The following is a 16,402-nucleotide window of genomic DNA, read 5'->3' as shown; positions in this document are numbered from 1 at the left end:
AGAGACATGATTAACAAATTTGTCTTTGTGTACATAGATGATATTCTCATCTTTTCTCCCTCTATGCAGGAACACACTCAGCATGTCCGCCGAGTTTTATGCCGGCTGTTAGAGAACAAACTTTATGTGAAGGCGGAGAAGTGCGAGTTTCAAAAGAGGATGGTTTCGTTTCTGGGTTTTGTGGTTGCCACGGGTGAGATTCGTCCCGATCCAGCCAAGGTCAGAGCGGTGGCCGAGTGGCCTGTCCCCGACTCCTGTAAGGCACTACTTCGTTTCTTGGGGTTCGCCAATTTTTACCGGTGATTCATCAGAAACTTTCGTCAGATTGCTCAACCCCTTACGGCTCTCACCTCCACTAAGGAGAGGTTTGTCTGGGGTAAGGAGTCTCAGGAGGCCTTTGATAATTTAAAGTCCTGGTTTATCACTGCTCCTGTTCTTTCTATTCCAGATCCTACCTCTCAATTCATTGTTGAGGTGGATGCTTCGGATGTCGGGGTTGGTGCCGTTCTTTCTCAGCGATCATCTAAGGATGGCAAGGTGCACCCTTGCGCTTTTTTCTCACACCGGCTTAACCCAGCAGAACAAAACTACGACATAGGGAATCGGGAGCTGCTGGCCATCAGGCTGGCTTTGGATGAGTGGCGTCACTGGCTGGAGGGGACCTCGGAACCCTTCCTGGTCTGGACGGATCACAAAAATCTAGAATATATCCGTTCAGCCAGGAGGTTAACATCACATCAGGGTCGTTGGGCACTCTTCTTTGACAGATTTAACTTCATCCTCTCGTACCGGCCTGGCTCCAAGAACACTAAACCCGATGCCCTCTCTCGCTTGTTCGAGGTCTCCAGCTCCGTCAGAGACAAAACCATCCTCCCGGAGGGGCGGTTGGTGGTTGCTCTGCGCTGGGGCATCGAACAGCGAGTGAGGGAGGCCAGACGGGAAGGGGAAGTGCCAGAGGGGCGCCCGGCGGGTTGACTTTGGGTTCTGGAATCGCTCCGTTCCGAGGTCATCCGGTGGGGCCAAGAGTCCAGGTTAGTTTGTCATCCTGGGGTTCAGAGATCGCTGGCTGCCGTCTGTCAACGGTTTTGGTGGCCGTCTATGGGTCCCAATGTCAGACAGTTTGTGTTAGCCTGTCAGGTTTGTGCCCGTAATAAGGCCTCTCATCAAGCCCCAGTTGGTCTTCTTAAGCCTTTATCTGTCCTTTCCCGCCCTTGGTCTCACATAACCATTGATTTTGTTACCAATTTACCCAGTTCTAGAGGTAACACTGTTATTTTGACCATCGTCGACTGCTTCTCTAAAGCAGCGCATTTTGTCCCTCTGCCTAAGCTTCCCTCTGCCAAGGAAACGGCTCAGATTATGATAGAGCACGTCTTTCGCTTACATGGTCTGCCTTCTGGCTTGGTTTCTGATAGGGGTCCTCAGTTTATTTCTCGTTTTTGGCAAGAGTTCTGTAGACAGATCTAAGGAACACTAATCTACTGATTGGACACTTTAGTTTCCTAGCATGTTTTTATTCTTGGTAGCTCTCTGGGTCCTCCCTCAATCTTTGTCTGTATTTTCTCAGTCTGTCCACTCTATTTTCATCTTTCCGTCTATGCATGTTGGCGATTCCTCTCTCTCTCTGTAGCTATCTCTACAAATTAACCAAAGATATTTACATTTACATTATTAGTGTGAGCCTTCCCTGTCTACACTTAACAATGACATGTCAATTTACAATGACTGATTGCTTTATATAATTGACAATAGATAGCACTTATCAGTATCAAAGTCCCCCTATATTAGCGCAGAAAGTTTTCCTAGAGACCAGAGGTAGAATCATATAGCCTTCATTTATCTCAATAATGAGTCAAGCTACTATAAATTAATTAAATTAATCTGGCCTAGTTCATTTTATCTTAGTTTGTAGTCCTAGTCAAATCACATGCAACATTACAGAAATATGACTGACAAATTATTTTTACTGAAAAAGAATATATGTGCACTTGAAAGTTTCTATTTATTTATTAAAATAAAGAAATAAGTGTCATTTTGTCACTACCGAAACTATCACGTCACAACCAAAATGTCAACACATGTTTCGTTTGTGACTGTTTCAGTTGTGACTGTTTCGGTAGTGACGATTTAAGCTAACTTTGATCCTACTGCTAAGATGCTAATCAGTACGTAGTTAGCTAGCACAGTTCTCGACATTAAAACATGAGTAAAACCTAAATGACCAGTAGAAAAAATTTAAAATATTAATTAATCATTGAAAATGTGTGATCGGTAGTGAGATTCATAAATGTCACACACTGATTTCCAAACTTTTGATCACATTTACTTCAAAACCATGGGACTGATCTAATCACTATTGCTGCGTCCGAAATCGCCTACTACCATACTTTATAGAATGCAAGAAGCACTACTTTGCCTACTATATAGTATGGAAGTAGGTGGTTTCGGACGCAGCGCAAGTCACCACGAGGGAGAGAGGCACAGACAAACTTGCTGGTTCAAAATGGAGGGGAGTGGCTTAAAGCAGTGTTATATTATTGACCAAACTATGCAATGTTTCGGTAGTGACGTGAAAATGCGGGACAGTGTTCTTTTTACATGATTATTCATGATTTTTACTAAAAATATCCAATAAATATATTTTTGGTTTTAATTTACAAAAGTATTCAAAATTATACTTCTTAAAAAATTATTTCATTTTTTTCTCGTGTGAACTTCAGACCTTAGGGTTTGGGACAACCACCTCTCAATTGAAAGCACCATATAAATTATGATATTTTATATACAAAGCCTGCAGCTACCTCAAATATTACTTTGGGTTTTGATTGCTATTTGCTTATATTTTTTTATTATCAAACATTTTCCTACATTAATGCTTTTAAAATTAGTTTTTTGGTTCCAGGACAGCAATTTGCACGAATTCGGTAGAATGGCCCATATATAATGTGTTTGTGTATTTACATTCTATTGATTTTTTTGTTTTATATTCCCAAGTAAACCTTATCATGGTTTTACTACAGAGGAAGTTACATTCCTGTTGAACATTCCTACAAGGCTCATTATGTGGCTCATTATGCAACTCTTTGTTTCTCAGCTGTCAATCACTGATTATTCAGGAGCTTTCCCACCTCCACGCATATGGCCTTTCCCAAGCAAAAGTGTCTTAGAAATTGTAAATTAATATATTGTTTTATGTGAATGAGTAGGGCGAATGATTTTCACATAATTTTGAAGAAAAAACTCTAGACTACTAGATCCTGTTTTGAAAAGTCTTGGGAAAACATGTTTAGAATGAGTTTTGTGGATTTATATAAGTGACTTAAAAATTTTGCTTTTTCAAAAACCACGCATAAACATTTTTCTCTGTCAAAAGTACAAACATGTACGTACATGTTGATCATATAATATTGTAGCCCAGTTTGTGCTGAACACAGTGTTATGAAACTTTTGCCATTTAATATGTTTTGAAGCAACTGAAAAAAGCACAAATGTCAGTGCATGTCAAAACCACAGGGCCCTAAAAACCCCTTAGACCCCAGAGGGTTAAGTCAGAGAGATGTTGGTTTTGCCGGTTGTTATTGAGTAACAGCTGTGAGTGATCACAACGTGCTAGCAGCCACGTGACAAAAAAATAAGTGAACACTGTCCCAATGTCAAGTGAGATAGGGTCCTTACCAGGGCCCGAACCTGTGTACACGATATACTGAATTATGACCTCCGGAGCTAGGGAACAAATTTAGACACAGGGCATGTCTTGACTACACTCTAAATAATCCCCTTTTAATTACCTGATTGTAAGATTAAAATTGAAGGAACTTATTCCTTGGTCACAACTTGTCACAACCCCCTGTGCTGATCAAAGACTATTGTCACAGCTGTTTATCCAATACCGTGGGGGTTAAAGATGGTCTTCTGATTGGTCAGTTTGAATGTATTATGTTGGGTTTGGTCAAGTACAGTGGGGGTTAAAGGTGATCTTTTGATTGGTCAATTTGAATGTATCAAGTTAGGCTTAGTCACATGATCAAGAGATAGAGGATAAAGGTCAAGGTTTTTATGACATCTGGGCCTTTGCATTTTAGCTTTTGCCTTGCATTGGCCTTTTCCCCTTTCCTTTCTTTCTTCACCTAAGTTCTGGGGTTCGGGCCATCAGGCCTAGATTTCAGTTCTCAAGTGTGAATCTCTTTCTTCTAAACTTTCTTTCTCTGTTCTCTATCTTATCAGGTAATATCTCACATACATTGGAAACAGTCAATTGTTTGTATTATTTACCATTTCATGCATTTATAGTGTAACCATTTCAATTGTAACTTTAAGTCAGTACTGTAATTAAACCTTTTCATTTACAAATCTGTTGTTTAGTTTTGATTTAAGGTTAACACTTAAACGCTCCATATTTCTATACAATATATTCGTACTCTAGCAACGCTCTCAGACATATTGTGTCCGAAACCCGGGAATGATTGCAGTTTTGTTCTCCTTCCGAAACCTGAGATCCCTTACAGTTTGGTGGCCCGTACGGGGATCCCTTGCGGTGAGTTTTCTGAGTTTTACTCTGATTGATCAACTGAATGAGGACTTTATTACAGTTAATCCTTTGAATGTGTTAAAGGCCTTCTGACCACACAGTGGGTAAGTCTGTTTTCATTGTTTCATGGTTAGTTAAATCTCCATTTGCATTAATTGTATAAAACAGAAATTATAAGGACCTTAAATAGTCCTAACATTGTTGTACAGTTAGAGATTATTTCAGATTATCTCCTCGGGGATGGAAGGGAATAACTCCAGTAATGATATATTGTTTGATTTATGGAGCGAGAAAGTTGAATCTACACTTTATAAATTATATAGAAAGGGTCTGGATTACTACGCTACCACTGATGATATTCTCACATGGTGGCGCATGGTTGGTGTTGAACAAAGAAAATCCAAACATGCTGACACCATTGAGGCTTTGAATTTCATGATGTGCAAGCAGCTACGTAAAAATACTGGAATTATTAAGTCAATCCTGAATGCTAAAAGTGATGAATTGAGAACCAAAAACGCTGAATTAAAAAAGTCAGAGGCAAAGATCCAAAATCTTCAAACTCAGATAGATCAACTATCATCTGAGCAGTTAGCCCTGGCTAAACAGTGTGAGAAGTATAAAGACATTATTGCAGATGTAAGGGCTAAACTAATTGTGCGAGACACTAGGTCTCCCCAAACGCTTAACAGCGATGGGACTAAAAAAGATGCTTCTTGTACTAAAGAGAATTTATTTTCCAGAACCCAGAAAAGTGTTCCTATCTCAGTGATAGGGGTGATGCATCAACATGCTGGAACAGAACCGCATGATGTGAATGAAGCATTAGAGAGTCACAGACCTCCTGAAGCTCCAGTAGAACCAAGCTACAGACCCGGTGGCAAAATGAACAGGCTTTGTAGTTCCTGTCATAAAATAGGCCATACAGAGGAGAAATGCTGGTCACTGGGCAGGGGCAGACCTCCACCTTATTATTTGAAATTTAGAAAATCACTTTCTAAGGGCAGATGTAAGCAATCTGGTTTTGCAGGTAAAACTCTTGCTGAGTTGACTGCATTGTTCATGCAAGGACTCCAGCTGTTAACCTCACTTGCTAGTGGCTTAGCAGCCAGTTAGCATGTGTTTAACATTCTCATAGATTATCCTGTTTGCATTTCCTGATTTGTAATTGTTCGTAATGCACTGTTGTTTCTATAGAACACAAATTCAAGTTGTTTGTTGTACTATATGTACACATAGGCTAATGAAGTTAATTTCTTGTAACACTTGACTGTTTCCATTGTAAGTGTTTGACAAAACATTTAAGTGAGAGGTTGTTGAAGCTACATGTATTCTAGACCAGTTGTCTTGTGTTAATGGAATAACTTTTGCTCTTGAAATTGTCTACCAGTTTCAAGTTGTATGTGTTTCTATGTTGAAAGATTTGTCTCCTATGGTAAACTCTGCTATTCCTTGTATAGCTGCAGTAAGACCCTAAAGAGGAGCACAAAAATGCCATGTGGCTACATTGTGTTATATAATTGCATTAATGAAAATGTTTTACCTCACAACAGGATCCAGTAGCACTTTTACCATGCTTAACGCATTTATGCTGTTAAATACCGCTAGCTACCTAGACCCGCATTTCCATCGGCTAATTCATTTGAAACAAGACCAGCAGCAGGAGGTACGTGAGAAAGAGAAAGCGGAGCTGATAGCGATTGCGGAGGAAGGTTATGAGGAAGACGAGAACGGAGCAGCCAAGGTGAAGAGGACAGTGTCAGGAGAAAACCGCTCTCAGTCCTATGGACGACCGTTTTGGGAATGTCTTTAATGCTAATTTGTTTGGATAAGTTTGTCTTTTCGACCAGTGACAAAATACTCGTTCAAGATCACACTTCCTCTAAGGTGTGTTTAAATGAAAAAAGAATAGTGAAATTGGAGGCCAGGGGATGTGTGTGCTGTGTGTAAGTATTGTATAACTAATGATGTGATCTATGCATCCCTCATACGTGAACAAAGAGAACTGCGTTGATAATGAAATTTTTCATTAAAGTTGACAATTTTGTTAATTTTGTGTCTAAGCTTAGTCATTAATTAGCAAGAAAGATATCACCTGTTATTAAATAATTACATGTTTATTAGTAATACTGCAATGTCTTCTAGTGGACATAATTTAAAACAAGTCAACTATACGAGCTCATAGTGGCATTGGCAATGCATAAGCCCGTTTTTACAACGTGTGTAGATAGGTATAGTAAATATTAATAAGTCAAATTTGAGCATTAAATAATCGATTATATATCGAATATAAAAAAAAATAATGAATGAAATTCGAATGGGATAATAGAGGACGATTGACAGCCCTATTAAGCATTTAGTGATTGCCCTTTTTTCTACTCTCTCTACTATTTTCCATTATTTTACTCTCTTTATGTTTCATGTTTATTGTCTGTTTTTATGTATAGTTAGTTGTAATTCTCGAGACCGGTCTCGAGATCAGTCTCAAGACCACTTTTTAAAGGTCTTGTCTTGGAATCGACCACATTTTTACTCGGTCTCAGACAAAGAGGACTTGGAATTTTATTTCAAGACCAGTCAAGACCACAACTGATGGCACATCACAAATGTATTTTTTATCATTAATTTTAAGCAGTTTTTTCAGGTTTGGCATATGATGTTGGCATTGTATAAGCATTGTTTAAGTTTGTCCCAATGACAATTTTCTAATTTTATTACTAAAAACAACTGCATTGTGTTAAGTGGATGGCAAGCCGTGGACAGTTCAGAATAAATGGTTAAGTTGATTTCAGCTCTTTAGTGTTTGTTCACTTTTATTTGACAACGATAAATTCCCACATATCTGCAATGCCTTGATAAATTTATCAACTTCTTTGATGGCATACACACACAGACAAGAAGTGCCTAATATGCATATCAGTCTTGGTCTTGACTTGGTCTCGGCCTGTCTTGGTCTTGACTTGGTCTTGACCCTTTAAAGTCTTGGTCATGATAAAGTCACATAATCTGCTTAGTTCCCTTTCAGTCGGTCACTACGACGTCACGTTGTGACCAACAATTTAGGAATTGGGAACCGGCAATGAACTTGGCATGCATGTATTTGCATAATGGTGGGGCCACAGGTGCACAATACCAAGTTAGCTTTATTGCTTCGAAAGCCGGCAGTATCTGCTCTTGGGAAGTGCCTTTGATCTACGAAGGTCCTGTTCTGTTGGGAAAAGTCATCACTGCTTGCTTAAGTTGGTTGGACTCACAGCACCACAGCGGAGGCTTGCAGCTTTTTTCCACCCCTTTCTCTCTCTATCTCTCTCTCTTTCTCTCTCAGTTTAGGACTTTGAGTTTGAGTGAGTGTGATGCCTCTTCCTGTGTGCTTCATCAATTGCACAAAAGAGTGATTTCCCAAAAAGAGCAGCATGTTTAAGCTTTGTGTCTTTTTAAAGACAGCCACTCGCTCGTGTCACGGTTGGGTGTGTCTTTTTAAAGATGTCATTCCGTCCATCCTCCGTTCCTTGATGCAGTATCTTCATTGCTCCCCGGGATGGCCATAATCGTTCGTGTCTGGGGCTCCAGCACGCTGAGGCAGCATTTCATGATAGCTCGTGCCCCATCTGTGAGAGCATGACTATGGTGGATTTGCAGGCTGCCAAGGGGTATACTGGTATCCCGTCAGTGGAGCGGCCGGTCGCGATGCAACTGTGTCCGGCTGGTTTTGCTTCCTCCTGGCGGCACCAGCCTACTCTCCCCTCACAGGCTTGTAAGCAATCTTCCGGTCTGACCGGTGCTGCTTACCGGGGTTGTGGGGAGGTAGCCTCAGCCTTGCATGCAATGGCATTGCTGCAGGTTCATCAGGCTAAGGCTCTGAAGGATCTGCACGAGGGAGGTCATGATTCGGCTGCATTCTCCGAACTCTGTGGGTCATGCTATGTCCACCTTGGTGGTCCAGGAGTGCCATCTCTGGCTGAACCTGGCAGAGATGAAGGATGCCGATAAATACAGTGGCTCAGAAGCAGACTGAGGCCATACTGCCGCGTCGGAAGCACTCTGCTCCTGCCCCATGGACGTTGGCGCATCAGTCTCCAGGGGCTCTTCTAAGAAGTGAGGAACTGGTCGCCAGCAGCCTGCCTCGCCTGCTTTCAAGGGTGGAAAGCTTTAGTCAAAGCGGCCCTGAGACGTGCTACCTGGAGATGGAGGGGATCGCTCTTCGGGAGATGGGGAAAGCACCACTCCCCTCGGAGGAGGGACAGGTGGGGAATCCTTGGTTTCGTTTTGTTTCCGTTGTTTTGTTTTGTTTTCTTCACAGTAGTGCTGGAGACGCACACGGCCTCTTAACCCATTCTCCGTCTCCAGCTCTCCACAGGAGTTGTGGAGCTACGAACAGGCTCATAACCCATCCTCCATCTCCAGCTCTCCGCAGGAGTTGTGGAGCTACGAACAGGCTCATAACCCATCCTCCATCTCCAGCTTTTCACAGGAGTTGCGGAGCTATGAACGGGCTCATAACCCATCGTCCTCCCACTCCTCCATTGCCAACGAGTGCTTCGATCAACTTGACAGCCTCATTAAGTCTCACCTGTTCAGCCCCCTTCAGCGAACTCAGGTGAGTGTTACATTACACAACACTTCTGTCGATGTGGTCGAAACTCACACACCGGCGAACACCTCCGCTCCGCTCGCCACGGGTACACCGATCATGCCTTAAGTCCCTCTCGCACGGTATCTGGGGGTGTGGAAACAGCTTCCCAGCCCATTGCGTTGGCTTTTATGCGCGATTCGTCTGCGATACAATTTTTCCATCATCCCCCCCAAATTCTCCAGGGTTCATTTCACTGCGGTGAGTGCTGCCAATGCGAATGTACTACGTGCAGAGATTGCCGTCCTACTGGCGAAGGACGCTCCCTCCAGCCGAGATAAGGTCAGGGTTTTACAGCCCTTAATTTATTTTACCCAAGAAAAGCAGCGGTTTGCGACTGATCATGGACCTGCGTACGCTGAACTGTGCACTTCACAGAATGCCATTCAAGATGCTGATGCCCAAATGCATATTTCCATGTTCGTCCAAACGATTGGTTCGCATCTATCGACCTGAAAAACATATACTTTCACGTATCGATTCTCCCCCGACACAGCCCATTTCTCCGCTTTGCATTCGAGGGGCGAGCATACCAGTACGTGGGGTTCCTGTGCCAACATTATTGCAAATACCTGCATGCCAAGTTCATTGGCATTTTGTTCGTTTCTCGAAGTAGATAGGTCAACGCTGAGTGGTTCCCAAATCCCATTTCGTCTGTCACGACGTGACATCTCCGTTCCTTTCCTTCAGGGAACAAGGGTTACATACGTAACCAAGACGATCTTATTACATGCTTTTGAGGTAATACTGTATAGCAGTAAGAATGTTATTTTCTAAAAAGCCACGAAACTTCTTAATGTACAATTATGAGTATATTTGCTGGATGAATGCATTAAGTAATTGTTATTATTAATTCTGCTAAATCAGGTAAAACCTTATCATTTGTATAATTAATTACAGTCAATTAAACGTATTATTCCCTTTAAGCTAAATCTAGGAATTCCCATAGTGTGTTTTGGTAGGAGTTTCAATAGTTTTTTAAATAACATTATTCCTTCCTGTCATGACTTCAGTCTGATCAGCCGTTCTGTTTTATGTGTCTAACTCGGTTTTGTGTTTTGACAGCTCGACACATGCGCGCTTGTCACTTTTTAGCGCTCTCATTTACGCCCACACTCTGCACCTGCGTCTCTCACCTGATCCTGATTTTCTCCTCATTCGTTTGGTTATTTATTTGCTCCCCCGTTTTTTTGATCTTTGCAAGTCCGTTGTTCTTTTGTCCTTGCAGTGTTACTCTTATCTAGTCTAGTCGTGTCAATAGTTCTCGTTTTTTCTTGTTCTTATTTTAGTTTTGTTTTTGCTATCTGCTGCCCCATTTTCGGTCATGCTTTTTCTCACCACCTGTTCTCTCTCTCTCCAGATCATTCTAGTTGGATTATATCTTGCTGAGGACTGCAGGGATTTTTCTGTGGACATTTTTGAGAGATCTTGTGGATTATCCTCAGTGTTTGACTGTGGATTTACTGTAGAAATTTGTGCTGCTTAGCTCTCCTCCTTAACTATTACTGTGACTGTCCAGTCCTGCTCAGGGGCCCTTAGCAGCCAGGAACCGAGTCTTAACAGCAGTCTTTTGCAGCCTTCGATCCACATGTATTATTATCCTCCCAGAGATTTTTTCTCTCTCTCCCCCAGTCTGACGATTATTAATAAATGTATTATTCTGCAAGTGGATCCAAGTTTCTGTCCTCATTTCCTGTCAGACGGACTTGCCATAACGGATCTAACAGTAACTGAATCCATACTCCTGGTCGCTGAATCTGTGCTCTCAGCCATAGCGCAACAAAGAGCTTGGCTTGGGAAGTATGAGATCCAAATCTCTTCCACCCCTAGCGAGGTAGAGCGTCTTTCCACCAGCCTCGGCGATCTTAACACCCGGGTGGAGCAGGCTCAACAAGCATCAGAACCAGAGCCTCACGTCAACAACCCACCTCTTTAGGATGGAGACCCCAACACTTGTCGCTCTTTCCTGATCCAGTGCTCCGTTATTTTTACTCTTCAACCACTGCAGTATTCCAGTGAGGAAACCCACATAGCATTCATTATCATCCTGTTAACTGTTAGAGCACGTGAGTGGGGAATAGCTATGTGGGCTGCCCGAGCACCATGTTGTCGGACATTTGAGGATTTTAAGATGGAGATGACAAACTTATTTGATCGTTCCATTCAAGGTGATGCGTCTCATCCAGGGGGGTCGAACCGTGACTGATACAGTGGCTATGAATAAACTGAGATTAAATGGGTTCCACCGGTGGTCGTTGGTCAGGCATTAGCTGGGCATCACATTGAAGGACGGCCAGTAGATCTCCACGGCAGCTGGAATTGGGTCTGTTTGTCTCAATGTCCTCAGGATCGAGGACGAGACAGGGAGAGAGAAACAAAATCCTATTAGCGTAGGGGCCGTTCAGTGTCACACAGTGTTGTGGTTTAATATCGTCTCGGTTCCAGACAGGCTAGCTATTGCAGCATTAGTATATTACCCAGAAGAGTTATGTAAATGCTTTGTTCTGTACAGGCTATCTATTGCAAGATAGGTATAATTTACTAGACAAATTATGTTAATGCTTTGTTAAAGAGAAAGTCTTAGGTTTATATTTAAAGTGATTATCTGTGTTTAATTCTCGGACATCAGTTGGCAAATCATTCCAGTGCTTAGGGGCTAAGTAGGAAAAGGATCTACCACCTTTAGACACTTATATTCTAGGGATAGTTAATTTAAGGCTTTGTAGGTGATTAGTAGTATTTTAAATTGTATGCGATATTTGACTGGTAGCCAGTGTAAAGATGCCAAAATTGGGCTTATGTGGTCATACTTCTTAGGGCGAGTAAGCACTCTTGCAGCGGCATTTTTAACTAGCTGAAGCTTGTTTACCTGATTTGCATGGCATACCCCGAGTAACAAGTTACAATAGTCTATTCTAGAGGTCACAAAGTGTGGACAAGCTTCTCTGCATCTGATGCAGACAGCATATGCCGTATTTTTTCAATATTTCTAAGATGGAAGAATGCTGTGTGGCAGACGTTGGAGATATGACTATCGAAGGATAAATTGCTATTAAACACCACACCTAAGTTCTTAACTGTGGAAGATGGTACCACAGTGCAGCCATCTATGGGCAACTTTTATTTCATATTTTTTGGAGCGATTCGGTTCGATAGTTTAGCATAAGGATGTTATGTGCCATCCAGTCACTTATATTGCTAATACAGTCTATTAGTTTACAGAACTGGTGTGTTTTGCTAGGATGTAAGGAGATGTAAAGCTGGGTATCACCCACATAGCAGTGAAAAATTTGTTATGTTTCCTGATGATTTCTCCTAGAGGTAACATATATAACGAGAACAGGATAGGACCTAAAACTGATCCCTGTGGTACGCCGTATTTAACCGGGGAGTGATATGACTCTTTCTCATTTACATAAACAAAATGATAGCAATTGGTTAGATACAATCTAAACCAGGCTAACGCCTGACCACTGATGACAACATAGTTTTCTAGTCTATTGAGTAAGATTGTGTGATCTATTGTGTCAAGCTGCACTAAGGTCTAGTAATATAAGAATTGAGATTTCACCACGATCGGATGTTAAAAGGAGGTAATTGGTAACTCTAAGCAGTGCTGTCTCTGTGCTATGGTGGGGCCTGAATCCTGATTGGAACTTTTTATACATACTATTATTCACTAAGAATGCACATAGCTGGCTTGCCATTACTTTTTCTAATATTTTAGAAAGAAAAGAAAGATTTGTCTAAAGTAATTAAGAGCTCCCTGGTCAAGGTGTGGTTTTTGACCTCTAGCATCAACAAGGCATTTCCGCCCACAGGTCTGCTGCATACTGGATGTTTTTCCCTTTTCACACCATTCTTTGTAAACCCTAGCAATGGTTGTGCGTGAAAATCTCAGTATCTGAGCAGATTGTGAAATACCGGCCCGTCTGGCACCAACAACCATGACGTGCTCAAAATTGTTTAAATCACCTTTCTTTCCCATTCTGACATTCAGTTTGGAGTTCAGGAGATTGACTTAACCAGGACCACACGCCTAAATGCATTGAAGCAACTGCCTTGTGATTGGTTGATTAGATAACTACATTAATGAGAAATTAAACAGGTGTTCCTAATAATCCTTTAGATGAGTGTGTATATATATGTGTGTGTGTGTGTGTGTGTGTGTGTGTGTGTGTGTGTGTGTGTGTGTGTGTGTGTGTGTGTGTGTGTGTGTGTGTGTTTCACCCCTGGGAGTCAGCCAACTTTGGCTTAGCACCCCCTTCTAAACGTTTCATATTACTATTACTACGCACAAGAGTGTCAGAAAAAGTCCACGTGGCATATGGCTTGCGTTTTCCCATGTGTAAATTCATGAAAACCACCATTATCATGTTGGCTTTCCATGATGTGCTTTCTAAAGTGGGCTATCATAAAAGTGCTTAAACCTTAGTTCTTGTGTTAATGCAAGAACAACATTTGTGTCTCTGTTCAACGTCTCTAAACACATACAGTACAACCTAAAAAATCAACAACATGATCCTGAGCCCAATTTGCACTAATTTGTCTTTGAAGAGGCCTCAATGTGTCTGCTCTTAGATATAATGGCATTTGGTTCATTGGGAGATTTAGAAGTGGGGCTAAGCTGTTTAAATATAAGTGCGTCTGAGGTTTGCATGTTCTGGTATGGCATGGAGTTGTGAAAGCGGTCTGAGCTGGTTCCACTGGGCATCAACAGAGCGATCAGAGCCAGCTTCTGGGAACGCTTTCAATATAGCAGCTAAAGCTCAGGGCTTGTGTGTACAGCCTCTGTGAATAGAGTGAAAGGGGAGGCTAGCAGCCATTTTTGGCTAAGACTTCTCTCAACTTCTCACTTCTGCTTAGGGCATATTACAGTATGGAAGAAGGTTATAAATGTGCCCCAGAACAAAAAGTCCAAGACAGTAGGCCATGGTCAGATTGCATAGTAGTGTGGCAGGAGGGGTCCTTAGCGGGGTGCACAAAATGCACACACACTCAATTAAACGACTGTTGTAACAGTCAATATGAAATTTATTTCCGACTACGCAACTTTGGGATTTTAACCAAAGAACAAACAGTGCCCCCTAGAGGCACACACAGGTTCGAATCGCCAGGAGTCGGAGACAGAAGTAAATGGTACAAAAATATTTTTATTGAGATGTACAAATATTAAAAGTATGGCCACTCATCATAAAACACTTCTTTTGTGGGCGAGGAGCTGGGGCTTACCAACTGGGGCAGTCTCATATGCCAAATTTAAATCACTACAATCAGGTGAACATAGCACACACACACAGACTGGTGTCAGTGAGAAGCACAACACACGGTGAAGGACACACCACCACCACAATAGAGCCACTCGTCTGCACCCAGCGCCCAGATCCTGCCAAAACAGAGATGTATTAAAATAAACAATAATTGCACTGAATGCAAGCGCTGTGTCTGAAATGAGCGCGGCAAGCAGAGAAAGTTTACAGAGAAAAATGGTAAAGAAATAACAAAACAGTAAACTTAGTGCAGTTCAAAAGACAAAATTTCATAAAATAAATATTCTTACTAGACTAAGTTAATTAAGTCAAAAAACATTACACAGATTAAAATATTTATGTTTATGGAATAATGCAATTCACAGTCTCTGATTCTGCATAAATCAAATAAACAAAACCTAAAACTTTAGACGAAATGTCCTTGGCTTCACAACCAAACAATATGAATAATAGTAAAAGTAAAAAGAAAGAAGATAAATTAAATAAACAATTGGATTCAGATCAAATGAGTTAGAACCCCAAAATACAAATAAAGTTAAATGATTAATATATCAACCAGAGAAAAGAAAGACTTTAACATGACAGGGAAACCCTGTTGAAACAAAATAAGACAGAAAGAACTTTCAAGCACTCATTCATTACAGAGCCACTTCAGCCTTGTTTAAAGAGAACGCGCAGTCGCGTTTCAGCACACACATAGAAAACAAAACAGTAGAAACAAAACAGCAGCGCCCGCTGAGGCACAGAGCATGGAATATGCAGCATGAAGCATGCAGCGCAGCGTATGGAGTATGCACCCCAAGCAGGAAATTTGCAGCATGAAATATGCAGCCTGCAACGCGGCACTTAGTACGCAGCCATTGCCTTCATCTCGCGCCTACAAACACAAAGCAAGATGTTACGCTGCTCGTTCTTCTCCCTTAGCTTAATGCTCAAACAGTCAGTGATACTCACAATCGGAAACGCTGGAAGTTAAGCAGTTAGTGATCCCACCCCTAAAAGAGCGCAGCACCAGCTAAGCAGAGACTAAATTGCCCCTTTAAATGTATAAAGCAGACACGTAAGAGCACTAGCGATTCAAACAAAACATTTTATACACACACGTCATTATACACATGGTACGCTCTCATTACCGTCTCAATCGTCTACACTCGGTTCCTCACACGGCAAATAGACGTTTATAATAGTGGGTAGCAGCTTCGGCAGTCCCTACCAACTAGAAAATAGTCCATATTAGCTCCCCAATAAAGCTTGTTTTGAAGTGTCGTGAGACCGAACAGAATACACTCACCACAGATGTAAACAATCCACTCGAACAAACAAGCGGCGGCGCGCTGATGACGTAACGGCCCGCCTCAATGACGCACACCTACGACTGACAGGCTGCGCTTTTATACCTTCAGAATCACTACCCATTGGCTAAACCCTCACATTACAAAAATAGGAGGGGCACAAACCCATTCTGCCACAGTAGGATAATAACAGGTATAGGATGCCTTTTTAATTTTTCCATAATAATATTAGCCTGGTTAATTAAGTCTAATAAGCTCCTGCTGTCCATGAGTGAGTGACAATGAAGACAGCTGTAATTGCAATTTGTGTTTCATTAATGTGTGCTGTGTTCTATATGGAGCACAAGGAACTGAATATCTGCCCATTACAATGCTTCTGTAAACTGGGCCAACACTAACTAATTAAAAATACAAAATGTTAAATTATTGCACATATTTGTTTCAAATAGCTTATAAATAAAAGCAAAATAAATCAACTTTGTAGTATTTATATATTTTAAAATCTGACCTTCAACAGTGTGTCTACATTTCTAATATGGTTATGTTTGTCATCTTAGTAGCCAAATTATTTGATCACATTTCTAAAATAAAAAAAATATATGTCTGTCTTTAAATGTCTATAAAAATGGCATGTGCTCATAGAGTAGGCCTGGCAAACTCGACTCCTTTTAAGGATCCGGGT

The 16,402-nt window shown here is 41.4% G+C and overlaps 1 long non-coding RNA gene across 1 annotated transcript in view; it reads right to left on the bottom strand.

Moving 5' to 3' along the window:
• LOC129440685 (uncharacterized) overlaps positions 1–15,868 on the bottom strand; it is a 102,144-nt gene extending 86,276 nt beyond the window's left edge. Inside the window, exons 1-4 of the long non-coding RNA XR_012365259.1 lie at positions 15,720–15,868; positions 15,562–15,644; positions 15,383–15,465; positions 14,391–14,544 (exon numbers count right to left, since the gene is read on the bottom strand). This is a non-coding gene — a long non-coding RNA (uncharacterized lncRNA). The remainder of the gene's footprint in view (positions 1–14,390; positions 14,545–15,382; positions 15,466–15,561; positions 15,645–15,719) is intronic.
• Between the last annotated feature and the right edge of the window lie 534 nt (positions 15,869–16,402).

The sequence above is a fragment of the Misgurnus anguillicaudatus genome, chromosome 22, assembly GCF_027580225.2.
Source record: "Misgurnus anguillicaudatus chromosome 22, ASM2758022v2, whole genome shotgun sequence".
In the NCBI taxonomy this organism is placed as follows: Eukaryota; Metazoa; Chordata; class Actinopteri; order Cypriniformes; family Cobitidae; genus Misgurnus; species Misgurnus anguillicaudatus.
Note: the sequence above shows the minus strand (reverse complement) of the source record. Positions and strands in the feature narration are given on the sequence as shown.